Source organism: Lampris incognitus, chromosome 12 (genome assembly GCF_029633865.1).
Source record: "Lampris incognitus isolate fLamInc1 chromosome 12, fLamInc1.hap2, whole genome shotgun sequence".
In the NCBI taxonomy this organism is placed as follows: Eukaryota; Metazoa; Chordata; class Actinopteri; order Lampriformes; family Lampridae; genus Lampris; species Lampris incognitus.
In genome coordinates this window covers 32,628,229-32,644,313 of record NC_079222.1, presented here as the reverse complement: position 1 = coordinate 32,644,313, position 16,085 = coordinate 32,628,229, and positions in this window count along the sequence as shown.

The window sequence follows — 16,085 nt, the reverse complement described above, 5'->3', positions numbered from 1 at the left end:
GATAGTCATCCTTCACCAAGATCGCCTCGCACCTTACGTCAGCCGGGACAGCGACCAAGCCGGGACTGAAAGTGTGGTGGGAGGAGGTGGGGTGCCAGACCCCTCTTCCTTTGTAGACCAGGCTACCGGTGTCTAGGGAGGGGGTAAGGACACTGCTGGATCAGAGCCAACCTCCCTGGCCCAAAACAAGGTCCTCTGGTAGCTGCTTGCTGACATCCAGGGAGGTTTGCTCTGATCCAGCAGTGTCCTTACCCCCTCCCTGGACACCGGTAGCCTGGTCTACAGAGGAAGAGGGGTCTGGCACCCCACCGCACTTTCCCACTTCTGACCAATGCAGCGAACTCAGGGGGGTCAGTCCGGGAACTGTCGCCACAGCCGGGACACGAACCCGTATCTCCCGCACCGCGGGTGACAATGTTAACCAGTCGACTAAAGGGTCCGACCCGTTAGCCAAGGGCTACCGTGTCTACTTATCAATGCACGTTACAATGTGTTGGCTTGGATATGTGTTAGTTTGGATATATGTGTTAGTGTGGATATACACTCACCGGCCACTTTATTAGGCACACCTGTCCAACTGCTCGTTAACGCAAATTTCTAATCAGCCAATCACATGGCAGCAACTCAATGCATTTAGGCATGTAGACATGGTCAAGACGATCTGCTGCAGTTCAAACCGAGCATCAGAATGGGGAAGAAAGGTGATTTAAGTTACTTTGAACGTGGCATGGTTGTTGGTGCCAGAAGGGCTGGTCTGAGTATTTCAGAAACTGCTGATCTACTGGGATTTTCACGCACAACCATCTCTAGGGTTTACAGAGAATGGTCCGAAAAAGAGAAAATATCCAGTGAGCGGCAGTTCTGTGGGCGAAAATGCCTTGTTGATGCCAGAGGTCAGAGGAGAATGGCCAGACTGGTTCGAGCTGATAGAAAGGCAACAGTAACTCAAATAACCACTCATTACAACCGAGGTATGCAGAAGAGCATCTCTGAACGCACAACACGTCGGACCTTGAGGCAGATGGGCTACAGCAGCAGAAGACCACACCGGGTGCCACTCCTGTCAGCTAAGAACAGGAAACTGAGGCTACAATTCGCACAGGCTCACCAAAATTGGACAATAGAAGATTGGAAAAACGTTGCCTGGTCTGATGAGTCTCGATTTCTGCTGCGACATTCGGATGGTAGGGTCAGAATTTGGCGTCAACAACATGAAAGCATGGATCCATCCTGCCTTGTATCAACGGTTCAGGCTGGTGGTGGTGGTGGTGTAATGGTGTGGGGGATATTTTCTTGGCACACTTTGGGCCCCTTAGTACCAATTGAGCATCGTGTCAACGCCACAGCCTACCTGAGTATTGTTGCTGACCATGTCCATCCCTTTATGACCACAGTGTTCCCATCTTCTGATGGCTACTTCCAGCAGGATAACGCGCCATGTCATAAAGCTCGAATCATCTCAGACTGGTTTCTTGAACATGACAATGAGTTCACTGTACTCAAATGGCCTGCACAGTCACCAGATCTCAATCCAATAGAGCACCTTTTGGATGTGGTGGACCGGGAGATTCGCATCGTGGATGTGCAGCCGACAAATCTGCAGCAGCTGCGTGATACTATCATGTCAATATGGACCAAACTCTCTGAGGAATGTTTCCAGTACCTTGTTGAATCTATGCCACGAAGGATTAAGGCAGTTCTGAAGGCAAAAGGGGGTCCAACCCGGTACTAGCAAGGTGTACCTAATAAAGTGGCCAGTGAGTGTATGTGTTAGTGGGGATGTATGTGTTAGCTTGGATATATATGTTAGCTTGGATATATGTGTTGTATGTGTTAGCTTGGATATATATGTTAGCTTGGATATATGTGTTAGCTTGGATGTATGTTTTAGCTTGGATATATATGTTAGCTTGGATATATGTGTTGTATGTGTTAGCTTGGATATATATGTTAGCTTGGATATATGTGTTAGCTTGGATGTATGTTTTAGCTTGGATATATGTGTTAGCTTGGATATATGTGTTCTTGTAGATCTTGCAGTTTCGGATGTGTGTCTTTGTCTTTGTGTTGCACTGCTGCGGGCTGGGGTGGCTGTGGTTTCGTTTCATTTCGTGTGCGCAAGTGCAGGACATGAAACGACAAATAAAGTGTCCCTGATCCCCGATTCCAGGAAAAAAAGGTTGTTTGATCACAGAAGACCAGGTCCAGGGACTCCGTATCAAGGCTTGTTAAAATGACGCACGCTTAGCTGATGAATAACAAGTACCTGTAGGCTATAAATACATATTTGCGTGTGTGGCTGTGTGTGCATGAGCGTGTGAAAGTGCCTACGTGTCCTTGTGTTTGTGTTGTCATGTCTATGTAGAATAAAGACCCTGGCATATAATCGAATGTTGTTTCTATTAGCGTGTTCTCTGCTGCGTGAACGTCTTCTAATGACCATGCTTAGTCAGGCATACAGTGCACGTGCTTTCACACTTACGTTGCGATTTGTAGCGATGACCGTTATGTCACAAACAACATTTTGCCTAAACAATATGGATGGTCCTTGGCCAAGGGTCGAACTATGTGTGTGGTTGTGTGTGTGTGAGAGAGAGAGAGAGCGAGCGAGAGAGAGCGAGAGAGAGAGATTGAGCTTGTGCGTGAGTGCGTGCGTGTGCGTGCGTCAGCAGGCATGAGTGTGCGTCTGTGTGTGGGTATGCATTGCTAACAAGCTGTGGTGACAAAATGCACACCATCTGTGCACACAGGAGATTTCACACTCCTCATGTCTGAGCTCTGCCAGTATTCTCTTTGGGAACGGTGACCAATAAAGTCAGAGGGATGCAAAGAGCAACAAGCTCCTGCGTGTTAACGAGTCACACCGGTCATTCAGTCAAATCTTATGTAATATGTGTTGCGCACTTGACGAAAAACGGATTTTGTGTTATTTCAATACTGCGTTGTAAAATGTCACTTGCTTGGGTCTTTCTTGAGGATATAAGAAAAACCACTCAGACTGGTCAATGAAATAAAGATTTGACACCACTGACTAAAATTTGATAGTTGTGTTTAGTGACTGGGCCGGCACTGTGGCACAATGGTTAGCGCGGTTGCTTCACAGCAAGAAGGTCCTGGGTTCGAACCCCGAGGTTGTCAAACCTTGGGAGGTCATGCAAGGTCGTCCTCTGTGGGGAGTTTGCATGTTCCCCCCGTGTCTGCGTGGGTTTCCTCTGGGTGCCCCGGTTTCCTCCCACAGTCCAAAGACATGTAGGTCAGGTGAATTGGCCGTACTAAATTGTCCCCAAAAGTGTGTGTGTTTGTGTGTGTGTGTGTGTGTGTGTGTGTGTGCAGCCCAGTATCACGCCATAGAGTGTAAAACACCCGCCAGTCCAACGTGTCAGTGTCACGGTTTGCTTCGCTCAGGCGTGAGAAGTACACGCATGTATGAAGGCGCAGTGCCAGCAGGAGGCGATGATTAACTCAACGCCACCAACTCTCCCCGGAGGAAACGAAGCGTAGCCGATAATTAAGAAGTGAAGGCAGGTTAGGGTTAGGGTTAGGGTTAGGGTCAGGGGAGGGATTTTGTAAAATGCTGTATGCTTCTTTTCCTCCGTGGGGAGTTGCTGGCGTTAAGTTATCATCGCCCCCTGCTGGCACTGCACCTTCATACACGCGTGTACTTCTCACGCCTGAGCGGGGCAAACCGTCGTTATACCGGGCTGATATGTGTTCAGAGGCTTGAGGGAACTGGTATGCTAAAGCCCAGGGACGCGCTTCCCAAAGGAGGGGGCGTAGTGTAACACTATCACGGATGTGTAGGCTCGCTAGCCCCTGGCTAACGGGTCGGACCCTTTAGCTGACTGGTTACCACGGTCGCCTGTGGCTACCTGGGGAATTTCCATGCCAAATGTGTCCTACACAGAGTTCATCAGCAAGTGGAGGTCAGATTCTCCACCTGCAAAGGCAATCTTTATTCATCGTTAGAGCTCGACCTCTGCTCCGAGGGGGACCGCTGCGCCCTCTGCCTCTGTTAGGGCTCTGCTGAGTCTGGAACTGTACCAACTGCGCCATTTGAAGCTTGTCAGTCAGCTGATCTTTGGGTTGTTGTGCTTTGTCTCTGAGAGTTTCATATTCTTTTCAACATGGATGGCATGCTCTCGAACTGCAGCCAAACGTCCTCTGTCCCAGCCCACACAGTGTTTGCGTATCTGTTGACTGATTTCTTCCCCCATGCCTTTCAGGAAACAGGTCTTGAACTGCTGTTCATACAGGGAGTCATTTTATCCATTTGGCCGTGCCAGACCACAGTTTTCTCTGAAAACTTCAGTCAATCTGACTAAAAGGTCAGCCAAAATCTCTCCAGGCTGCTGTTTGCAGTCCTTTATTGTCCACCATCTCATGGTGGCTGGGAAATTGTCTCTCATTCTGCCATATAGTCCCCCTACATGGCGTCGATAATCGGCATTGTTTGCCCAGTTGTAATAGTCAGTTTCATCCTCGGCTTCAGTACTGTATCCTCATCTAAATGAAAAGCTGTATCCCACATTTCCTTTCCCCACAATCTCACAACAGTCTCAACAGCTGTCCTCAGGGGAGGTAGACTTCCTGGGTTTTAGGCGATTTTAAAATCCCTTCACCAGACTGGCCAGCCAGATTTTATTCGTGCAGAGAGTGGGTCAAAGAAGAACATGAGCTAGGCTTCCCGAGTGAGCCCCCAAATTGTCATGGCGATTATTTAATTTCACTATGACAAAAAATGTCTTTCAGTATTGTCACACTTTAATATGTTCATCAACATGATGCACAAGGCCAGACGCTTGAATGCATGCCCGGATCTCAGAGCACACTCTCTTTATACCATGCGGCACAAACTTGCACATTGTTTCGATCACAATGGTGTGTACCTAGAGTTTCTCCCTCATCTTCTTTTGGAAAAGTATCTCATCTTTATTGCTGGACAGTCATCCTAATGGATATCAGAACTTGCTCAGAGAGTTCATAGGTCAGAGCTCCCCTCGTCCTCATCTCTCAGCTCATAATTCTTCATGACTTCAGGCCTTGTAACCCTCAAATGAACTTCCCAGATGTTCCTCTGCCATCAACCAACAGACAGTCACAGGCCTTCACTAGTTCATACAGGAGAAGGCACTTTTTGGCACCACCTTTGACCTGCTACACATGAGCCCCAGGCACCCAGCAAAACAGTGTGAACATAGTATAGCTGATTCATGGTCAAAGATTCAAAGTAAGCAACAGTCATATATGAATTGCCCTCACAATACCTTTTGATGTAGGGGGTGGTGATAAAAGAACATCAACGGGGGGGCTTATGGGCTGAGAGGGAAATTGGGAGCTTGTGACATGGACCTGTAGATGTCTAAAAAAGTGACTTTTTGGGACATTAAATTTAGCTGAAATCTGTTGGAAGGATGCAAAGAGTGTATTGGTGATGATTATATATGGGAAAAGGAGGCATCACACAACACCAATGCCCAATGGCTGGTGGGCCCAAGAGCAGACCACAGCAATATCCGAGAACAAGAACAATTTATCATCACAGCGGTCGACACCCAATGATGGGTCCCAAACATTAAGAGCTGGACTGCACAAGGCCCTGACATGGTTCACGCATACTGACTGAAGAAGCTAATTGCACTTCATGAACGCCTGGCGACACAGATGAACAAACTTAACATCAGGGTCTCGCCCTGACTGGCTAGCACAGGGGAAAACAATACTGATCAAGAATTCCCACAAGGGTACAACACCTTCAAACTACCGGCTCATAATCTGCCTCTCCACAACATGGAAGATCCTGTCATAGCAGCTAAACTGAATGGACGCATGAGTCGATACATAAGCGAAACTCAGAAAGGAACTGGCAACAACACCAGAGGGTCAAAGCATCAGCTACTGGTTGATAGAACAGTCACCCAAGAGTCTAAGACCAGACAGGCCAACCTGAGCACAACCTGGATTGACTACAAGAATGCCTACGATTCAATGTCCATCACCTGGTTTCTGGAGTGCTTGGCACTATACAAAGCCAACAGCACACTAATAGCCTTCATCTAGAACTCAGTGCGGCAGTGGGAAACAACACTAGAGGCCAATGCAAAGACAATCACACAGATAACCATCAAATGTGGCATATACCAAGGTGATGCACTATCCCCTCTGCTGTTCTGCATAGACCTGATCCCCTTCAGTCAGATCATCACAAGAGTGGATATGGATACAGGTTCAGATAAATATAGTCTGTGCTGACTACATAAATCAATTTGCACTAGTTGTTAATGATCGGCAATGAAAATAAGTCAGCTACTAAATACCAAAGCCTGAACATTGTGTATGGTCACATCCCAATTACTTTTCAGATCACTCTCTGTTCTATTGGTTGATCTGGAGTGTTTGTGTATTCATTAATTCAGGACTATTCTAGAATATCTGTAGTTTGTTTATGTCTTCATTTGATTCTTATGAGTGAGGGCTACATCTCTCTTCACTGCAATGGGCAATACTGTAACAGCTGTAATAATGTGGCTCTGCCCTCTGAAAAGCAAATATACAAAAACAAGCTGTGAGATTATCCTTTGTTTAACTGTTTGTCGCATAAGCTGGCAAATCCCCTCTCTGGCACAACAGGAAATTGTAATTCCTTCATATTGCATGTATATGTATTAGGCATACATTATATTAACATATGTAAATGCATCTTTGGAGAAAAGGAAAAGAAAAGCATCTTTACATGTACTTACATACCTGTCTTTGTGTGTATCTGTCATTGCAATGATTGAATGGTTATATGTAAATACACTGCGTGCACAATTATTAGGCAAGTTGTATTTTTGACCAATAATTTTATTTTTTATCAACTACAGCGCTCTCGCTCAATCCAAAATGTTAATAAAGCTCAAACCTGAATATTTAAGAAAGTAAAAGTCAGGTTTTGTCTTTCTTAAGAGAATATCTTAGTGTGCACAATTATTTGGCAAATATTGGTGCGCAGAATTACTAGGCAACTAAATGAAAGTCGAATATTTTCCCATCTCACTTGTTTATTTTCATCTGTTAAAGTGAAAATAATGAACAAACAACTGAAAATTTACAAATAATCATTTCTAACATTTCCACACAACAACAAAAAAATCAGGGAACCATATTGCCACCCCTCTTTTCAATAACCGTCACAAGCCTTCCATCCATGGAGTTTGTCAATTTCTTTATCTGTTGACAACCAACTTGTTGTGCAGCAGCAACCACAGCCTCCCAGACGCTGTCCAGAGAGGTGTACTGTTTCCCTTCATGGCAAATCTCCCGTTTAAGAAGAGCCCACAAGTTCTCAATAGGGTTTAAGACAGGTGAGGAAGGGGGCCACGTCATGTTCCTGTCATCTTTAAGGCCTTTACTGGCAAGCCATGCAGTGGAGTGCTTTGAAGCATGCGATGGAGCGTTGTCCTGCATAAAAATCGTGGTCTTCTTGAAAGATGCAGGCTTTTTTCTGTACCGCTGCTTGAAGAGAGTGTCCTCTAAAAACTGGCAGTAGTTCTGGGAGTTGATTTTAAGTCCATCTTCAACCCGAAAAGGTCCATGGATTCTCCACTGGTACATTTTACTGTCTTCATGGCGTCGTTATGGATCTTGGACAGGGGTCACCACACAAAGTGCCACGGGTACTTTGGAAATAGTGATTTTATATATATATATATATATATATATATATATATATATATATATATATATATATATATATATATATATATATATATATATAAATGCTTCACCTATAAATAAAACAGTGCTTCACAACAGTGATGCTGGTGTAACTAAGAGGTTTGCTGAAAAAAAATGTTTTCACATGCATAGATTATCAACAACAGCAGAGATCTCTTTATTTCCAACAGGCAGACTCATGCATGTGTAACGCTTTTTTGAGGGGAGGGGTCATAGGAGGGGAGGGGGGTGTTTTGGACGGGGCTCTGTCGCATTCCAAGAAACCCCGGAGTAGCTTCAACAAACAACAAGTGACAACCCAAATCCATCGGATCATGCAAAAACCCTCGTGTTTATCTACACTTTTATATTAAATCAATCATTTCAATTCTTTTAGTTTCCTTTCAGAAAAAGATTGAGCATGACATGTAATTCCAGCAAATGTGGTGCTACACTCTCTTCATAAATTCACCAACCCTATCCACCCCCCCCTTTTCTCCCCAATTGTACTTGGCCAATTACCCCACTTTTTTGACACGTGCCTCCTCCGATACATGTGGTGTCGCCAGCCGCTTCCTTTCACCTGACGGGGAGGAGTTTTGCCAGGGGGACGAGCGCGTGAGAGGACCATGCTATCCCCCCCCTGACCAGAAGAGGCGCTACTGCAGTGACCAGCAGGGGCCTCGTGTATCAATGGGCAGATTTGTGCGTACACACTGAATTTTTTAGCCCTTAGGATTGTCTGGCAGGCAGCCGCAAAGCATGATGGTTATTTGTAATGCCTTCCTCCTAACATGTATTGTCCACCTCTGGCAACGAGCAACCACCCGGGCCTGCAAAGACACCAGCGTTAGCCAATCGGTGTCTAAATTCAGGGGTTACCCAGGTTCTGCACTGGCCTCTGAGACAAACTTCAGGGTTAGAAAATCCCATGGGTGTGTACGCACAGATCTGCCATCGTAACGATTGATACACAAGGCCCCTGCAGGACACATACCCACATCCGGCTTCACGCCCACAGACAGGTAACACAGGGATTCAAACCACCCGGACGCCCTTGATCATCATCAAGTGTCCAAACCGACACTTTTCTTCTTCTACTCTGAGGCAGTGGTGGTTTGGCAACAGCTCCGCCCAGGATAGGAAGGCTCTGCATAGGGTAGTGCGTTCGACTATTGGCCACTCACTCCCGGCCCTGCAGGACTTACACACTAAGAGGTGCTGAACCAGAGCCTACAGGATTATGAAGGACCCTCACCTCCCCAACAACGGACCGTTCCAGCTGCTGCGGTCAGGCAAGCGCCTCCGCAGTCATGCTGCAAATACAGAGAGACTGAGACGGAGTTTCTGTCCTCAGGCCATCAAGACTGTGAACTCTGACCTTAGCTGGGCCCCCCTCGCTGACCCATACCACCCCCCATGCTCAAGTACACACACACACACACACACACACACAGAGTAAGGTAACCGACTACACATAACTCATATTATGTACATACATATCTTGTATTTCAGTACACATACCTCAGATTTCTATTTGAAGTGTTTTTACTGTATCTATTGTGCTGTCTGTTTTCTTTTTACAGAGAGTTCTTCACTGCTGATTGTACATTGCAAATAGGAGTGCGTGTGTACCTGCTGTACTTTGTTGTTTGCACATCTCGGGGCTCGTACCTTATTACCATTTCCCTGCGCTCGGGACTTGTACTTGTGTGTGCGTGACAAATCAAACTCTTGAATCTTGAATCTTTCGGCTTGTTCCCTGCTTCTCAGGGGTCGCCACCGAAGATTTTATAGTTTCCATCGGTACCCTGTGGGGGCACGGCACCATTGGCGGTCGTTGTTTAGCCGGGCCTTGACCGATCCAGAATGGAGTCTCGACTGACACTGTGTGGTCTTGTTAGTCTGTATAGTGATTTGGCAAATGTCCAAACCAACACTGCACATATCCGAGCATGCAAATAAAAATTCAGCACACATGGGGGAGCAAAGGAAAGAAAAGGTGCACATTTATTTTGATATATGAACTTAGCCAGTAGTATACGTTCCAGCAAGCAACGTTTCTTTCTCTCCTCTCCTTTTTCACTCTGCCTTCTCTCTTTTTCTTACTTCAAATTCTTTCTCTTTACCTAGCTTTCCCTCCCTCCCCTTCTCACACTCTTCCCTCTGGTTTTTTTCTCCTCTCATGTTTATTTCATTGAACCCTCCAGCATCTTCAAATAAATAATTTATGCATTTTATTATACACTCTATTCAAACTTACTTTCCGGAAAGGGCGTAAGCTCATTTGTCCTTGAACCTGTTTATCCTAAACGGCGGCATCAAACGCGGTCGTGAGCATCGCAGAGCCCTTCCTACTTTCTATCCGGTTCTTTTCATCGTGACCTTTCCTTCACGCTCTCGGTTCCCCAGCTGACCGTTTGTTTGTGTGTTGCACCGCTTGCTTTTAACTTTTTAATGCTCACTTTGAATTTAATAGCTAACAAACTTAACAACCCCTTGGTGGAGTTTATGCGATGGGCTCCTGTACTGACTTGATCACACTGAGGCCTCCGATTCTGAGGCACTGGGGCTGTGTGCGGCTTGTTTCTAGCTTGTGGCTAAGCTAACCAAACAGTTATGCCGGCTGTGAGGACTGTGTGCGACTACTAGAGAAGGTAAAGAGGAAGATCGCTGACCTTGAAGATCGTGTTCGACGGCTGAACATCTGCCTAAGCGTAAACTGGTGGTGAGTCCGCATGTGGTGGGAGTGTCGGACCAGTAGAGATGTGTATCTTAGAAACACCGTGTCTACGTTGCTTTCAAATCCCAAAACACACTGTGCCAGAAATTGGTCCACCCCAAGGGGGATCGGGTCCCCCGACACAAACACAGCAATATAGTGCATGCGGGTAAGTGCCGAGAGGACTGCCGAGACTTATACATCGGGGAAATCAAACAGACGCTGGCGAAGAGGATGGCACAACACAGAAGAGCTAACACATCGGTCAGGACTCCACCGTCTGCACCCATCTGAAGGCCAGTGGCCCCTCTTTCAAGGACGAGGAGGAGCACATACTTGATAGGGAGGAACGCCGGTTTGAATGGGGAGTCAAAGAGGCCAGTAACGTGCCGTGAGGTCCGTGGCTGGGTAGGCAGTAAGTACTTACCCACATGCCAGAGAGCAGACTCTGCTGCCTCAGCAGCCTGCATTCACGAATGCTAGCTTTGGGAGCAAGCCATCCTGAATAGGGCATGCCTTTTATTGAGTTTATTAAAGTTTTACATGTTTTTTTAATTATTTTTTACAACAATCTTAACAAATTGGAGTTAAAAAATAAATAAATATGTTTTTATAACTATCATGATATTTCATTTTTTTCTTTTTCTTATCAGTCTGGATGAGGCACTGCCTCCCCTGCCTCCCCTGACTGCACATCACTGAAAGAGGCCATCTATGTGAAGAGGGAACGACCATCCCTGAACCGAGGGAAGGGCTTAAGAGTACATCTGTCACCATCTTACAATGCTGTGATTATAAACATTCCCAAATCCTCTGTGACTAGTACACATGGCCATTGACACTCTAGTTAATGGTCATGACAATTTGCATATGAAGCTGATCATTGGTTTGGGTCGTTATGCCGCTGTATTGTTTATAAGGGTGGCGATACCTGCTGTCAGTTTAGACTGAAGAGGTCACTTAGATGAGTGATGAAACGTTTATGTCAATAAACGTTGTGTCCAGATGAACTGACACAACGTTCTTTGACTTTCTTACCTGGCTTATTGAGCATATATAAAGACATTTTGTAACTTTATTTTAAATGTGCTATATAAATAAAATCTTAATTATTTACTTACTTACTATTTGCCACCTTTGCTGAGCTTCCTCTGGCCATCAAGTGAACGCCTGATGACAATGTGACTGGTGCTTGTAAATAACCAACGCGTCACTGTCGTCAGTACATATGCTCCAAAACTTGACTCACAAGATGAAGTAAAGGAGACTTTCTATGCTGACCTGGACAATGTTCCCACCAAAGTCCCGAAGGAGGAAAAGCTAATCCTGCTTGGAGATTTCAATGCCAGAGTGGGACTAAATTACAACTTGTAGAGAGGCATAATTGGCAAGGAAGGAGATTGAAACACAAATTCCAATGGCATCCTGCTGTTAACAACATGCTCAGAACACAACGTAACCATCTCCAACACATTGTTTCGCCAGAAGAAGAAATTTAAAACAACCTACGGGCACCCTCGTCCTACTATTGGCACTTCATTGACTACATTTTTGTCCGTCACACAAACTGAGTGATAATCAGTGCAGATGACTGCTGGACTGACCACTGCCTTATCTGCTCCATCATGTCCATCCATCTTCACTGGAAAAGAAGGGTGCAATAAAAGCAGAGCCACCAAAAGCTCAACCTCGAATGACTGACTGATACCGCCTTTCATCAACAGTTTCAGGCCATGTTCAGTACATCAATGCCCAAGCAGGGTCCAAATGGACTTGAAGCCATTTGGACATTTTCAGAACTGCATTCACTGGCACCTGTGAAACCACTTCTGGATATGAGATGAAGAACCACCAAGACTGGTTTGAAGAGCATGACCTGGAAATCCAACAGTTAAGCCTTTACCATCTGGCAGAATGACACCAACTGCCAAAATAAACGAGCTGCCCATGCAAAAGTAAAGTCAGCCATCCAAAGCCGGGTCAGGTAATTGAACCAGTGGTGGACGAAGAAGGCCCTTGAGATCCAACACCTTGCAGACTCTGGGGATATCAGAGGCTTCTTCGATGCTACTGAAGTCCCAGCCACTGCCGTCTAACCCCACTTTGCTCAAAAAATGGGCACACACTGCTAACAGACAATTAGTTAATCAAAGAGTGGTGGGAAGAGTATGACCAGGACCTTTTAAACTGGGACTCTAGCCCTGAGATGGATGCTGTGCAACAACTCCTTCAACAACTCAAAGAGGAGGACATGGCAGGACCCCCTAGTCTAATAGAAGTCCAGGATGTCATCAAGAAGATGAAAATCAACTAGGCTGCTCATCCTGATGGAATACCTGCAGAAGTACAAACGGCAGGTGGACCTGCACTCTTCAGACATATCCATGTCCCGCTACTTAAAATATAGGAAAAAGAGGAAATCCCTTCACAAATTAGGGATGCACTCATTGTTTCCATCTCTAAGAAAGGGGACAAAGCTGAGTGCATAAACTACCATGGCATTTCCCTACTTTCCACCACAAGGAAAGCTCTGGATAGGGTCTTGGCCAGCAGACTCCTCCCAATATCAGAGGAAATTCTGCCAGATTCCCAGAGCTGTTTTCATCCTAACAGAGGCACCATGGACATGATTTTTACTGCTCGCCAACTCCAAGAAAAGGCCCAGGAACAGAATCCACCACTGTACAGGGCCTTTATAGACTTCACCAAAGCTTTTCAGTCCATAAACCGCCAGGCCCTGGCTGGTTCTCTCAAAAATATGCTGCCCTGACAAATATATCAGAGTACTACGACTACTACAAGACAACATGTCAGCTAGAGTACTCAGCAGTTACGGAGATGAGACAGACGAAGTCCTTCAAGTTCCACACAGGAGTTAAACAAGGCTGTGCCATTGCCCCAACCCTGTTCTCTGTCCTCATTACCACCATCCTCCACCTCATGGGCCCCAATCTGCCTCAGGGAGACGAAATCCTGTGCAGAACGGATGAAAATCTTCTCAACATTAACAGATTCAGGGCTAAAACTAAAACCACCACCATGTCCATCACCGAGCTGCAGTACGCCGATGACAACGCCTTAGTGTCCCTCGCAGAAGAGGAACTGCAGAGCATAGGGGACGCCTTTGCAAAGGCATACAAGAAGCTTGGTCTGGCCCTTAACATAAAAAAGCAGGCTACAGATACACATAAGGCACGCTCACACACACACACACACACACACAAGGAGCGACAATAAAAAAAAATTGGAAAAATATCCCGCCCTATATAGACTCTCCTTGCCATCTGTCTCAGTGTCTATTTGCCAGTTGCTGCTTGCACCATATCCTCCAACCACATCCACTCTTGGCAAATGATGTTGCCCCCTCTGGAAAACCCCTAACCTCTGTTCTCCATCAACCACAATGCACCCTCCATGAACGTTAACAACACCTCAAAACAACCCACTTTTTTTTTAATCTCAAATGGAGAGGCTGCTTTGATTTTTTTTTCTCCTCTTTTTAATCTAGCAGCTGTCCTCTTTATACTTGTGTTTATTCGATGCATTACTTCAGCCGGTGGGCTATTTATTTTCATGTACTTTTTTTCTAAAAGCGTGCCTGGGTGTGCTCTGGCAGAGCCTGGGATTGTGTGCGCTGAGCCAAGAGATTGCTCAGAGACGGTATGACTCACGGCCCCCGGCCCAAGGACCTTGGTACCGGAGCCCCGGGGGAGCCGGTCTGTTACGGAGGCTGATCCAGGGAGCTGATAGGCTCACCTTAAAGGTGTGAAGCCATCATCAGACACGTCATCGCCACCAGAAAAGCAACCTTTTCGCCGGCTTTTTATGCGCCGTGCATTCTCAGGCACATAAAAGGAGCCAGGGACCCGGGGTTGTTTCAGAGCTGTTTGTACTCGGCCTCTCCTTTCATCGCCTCCTTATGTAAATGACCAACACAGCGAGGTCCTCAAGGAGCCCCTGCAGCAGCACTCGTAGTGGTGGGAGGAAAGGGGTAGAAGGAAAGCAATGGGCTTAGTATGACCTTATGGGCTTTATGTCTAAAAATTGCTGGTCTGATTTGCATAAACTGTGTGTGTGTGTGTGTGTTTTTGTTTGTGAAAGGTAATAAGTGCCACAAAAAACAAAAACAAAAACAAACACAGATGCATACACAAAGGCACAGAAGACCCTTGCCTTATAATCACAGGGTTGTGTATTTGAATGCACGCGTGTGTGGTATCTGGGCAACATTAGCAGGCCAATTATAAGACTTCAGTTGGCCGTCTGGGTGGCGTAGTGGCGTATTGCTTTGCCTAACAACACAGGGATCGCCGGTTCGAATCCCCGTGTTGGCCGTGTCTGCGGGTGGGGAGCCGGATGTGGGCATGTGCACTAGCGCCTCCTCTGGTCGGGGGGGAATAGCGTGATCCCCCCCCCCCCAGGCGAAACTCCTCACTGTCGGGTGAAAAGAAGTGGCTGGCGACTCCACGTGTATCAGAGGAGGCACGTGGCAGTCCCCGGATCGGCAGAGTGGGCGGGGCACAGACCGGGATGGCAAGGCGGAAGAGTGGGATAGTTGGCCGGATGCAATTGGGGAGAAAAGGGGCCGGGGGGGGGTACATTAATTAATGATGAACAAAACATTAATTACCTTAGTAAATGATTAGGTAATGCTATGTTAACATATCACACATTTATTTCATCTGTAAATATTTAATTGGGAAATATAAATGAACAAATCATTAGTAAGTGTTTACCTAATGGCTTGTTGATATATTATGAATAAGGCCTGTTCCTCATCTGTTATGAATGATGTGTAAATGTAATACTGCATCATTCATAATTCATGTACAAGCGTTTCTGCAGCCATCCATCCATCCATTATCCAAACAGTTTGGTCTATCCCAGCAGCCACGGGGCGGCATGAGGGGAGACATCCTGGACAGGCCGCCAGTCCATCACAGGGCAGGCGGGGCCGACACACACACACACACACACACACACACACACACACACACACACACACACACACACACACACACACACACACACACACACACACAATTTAATTAGCCTGCCACGCTTCCGTGTCCTGCCAGACCGCCCTCGGTGCTTTTGCACCCCCCCTCCCTTCTCTAAAGTGTAAACAATACATCATACAAAAATGAAACAAAGGTCTATGTTTTGTTTTTTGTTTTCTGGGGGGGGGGGAGAAACAAGCATAGCTGTTTGTGGCTGTTAGCATTAGGTAGCGTCAGCCATGTTGCTAGCGTTAGCTAGCGTCAGCCATGTTGCTAACAGCCAGAAACAAACAGCTATGGTCCACTGTCCATTTCATAATAAAGGAACACGTTTCCTCATGGCGGCTTTCTAAAATGAGCAGTAGAAGGTATTAAATTGTTTTATGATTGTAAACTACTATTAAGACACGTTAGCCCCTAGCTAACGGGTCTGACCCTTTAGCCGAGCGGTTAGTGATGTCGCCTTGTGGTGCAGTACACCCCGTATCGAATCCCGCACCGGGCAAGAAAATAACCGGTTACATGATCAATGAGTTGATGAGCAGAGAGATGGTTTAATAGTTTTCAAGATTTCCCCAGGTAACGTTAGGTAACTGTAAACGTGTGTTAACAGTTCTGATGTTATTACCGTGCAAATGCACATTGTTACGATTGCTAATAGTTCCCAA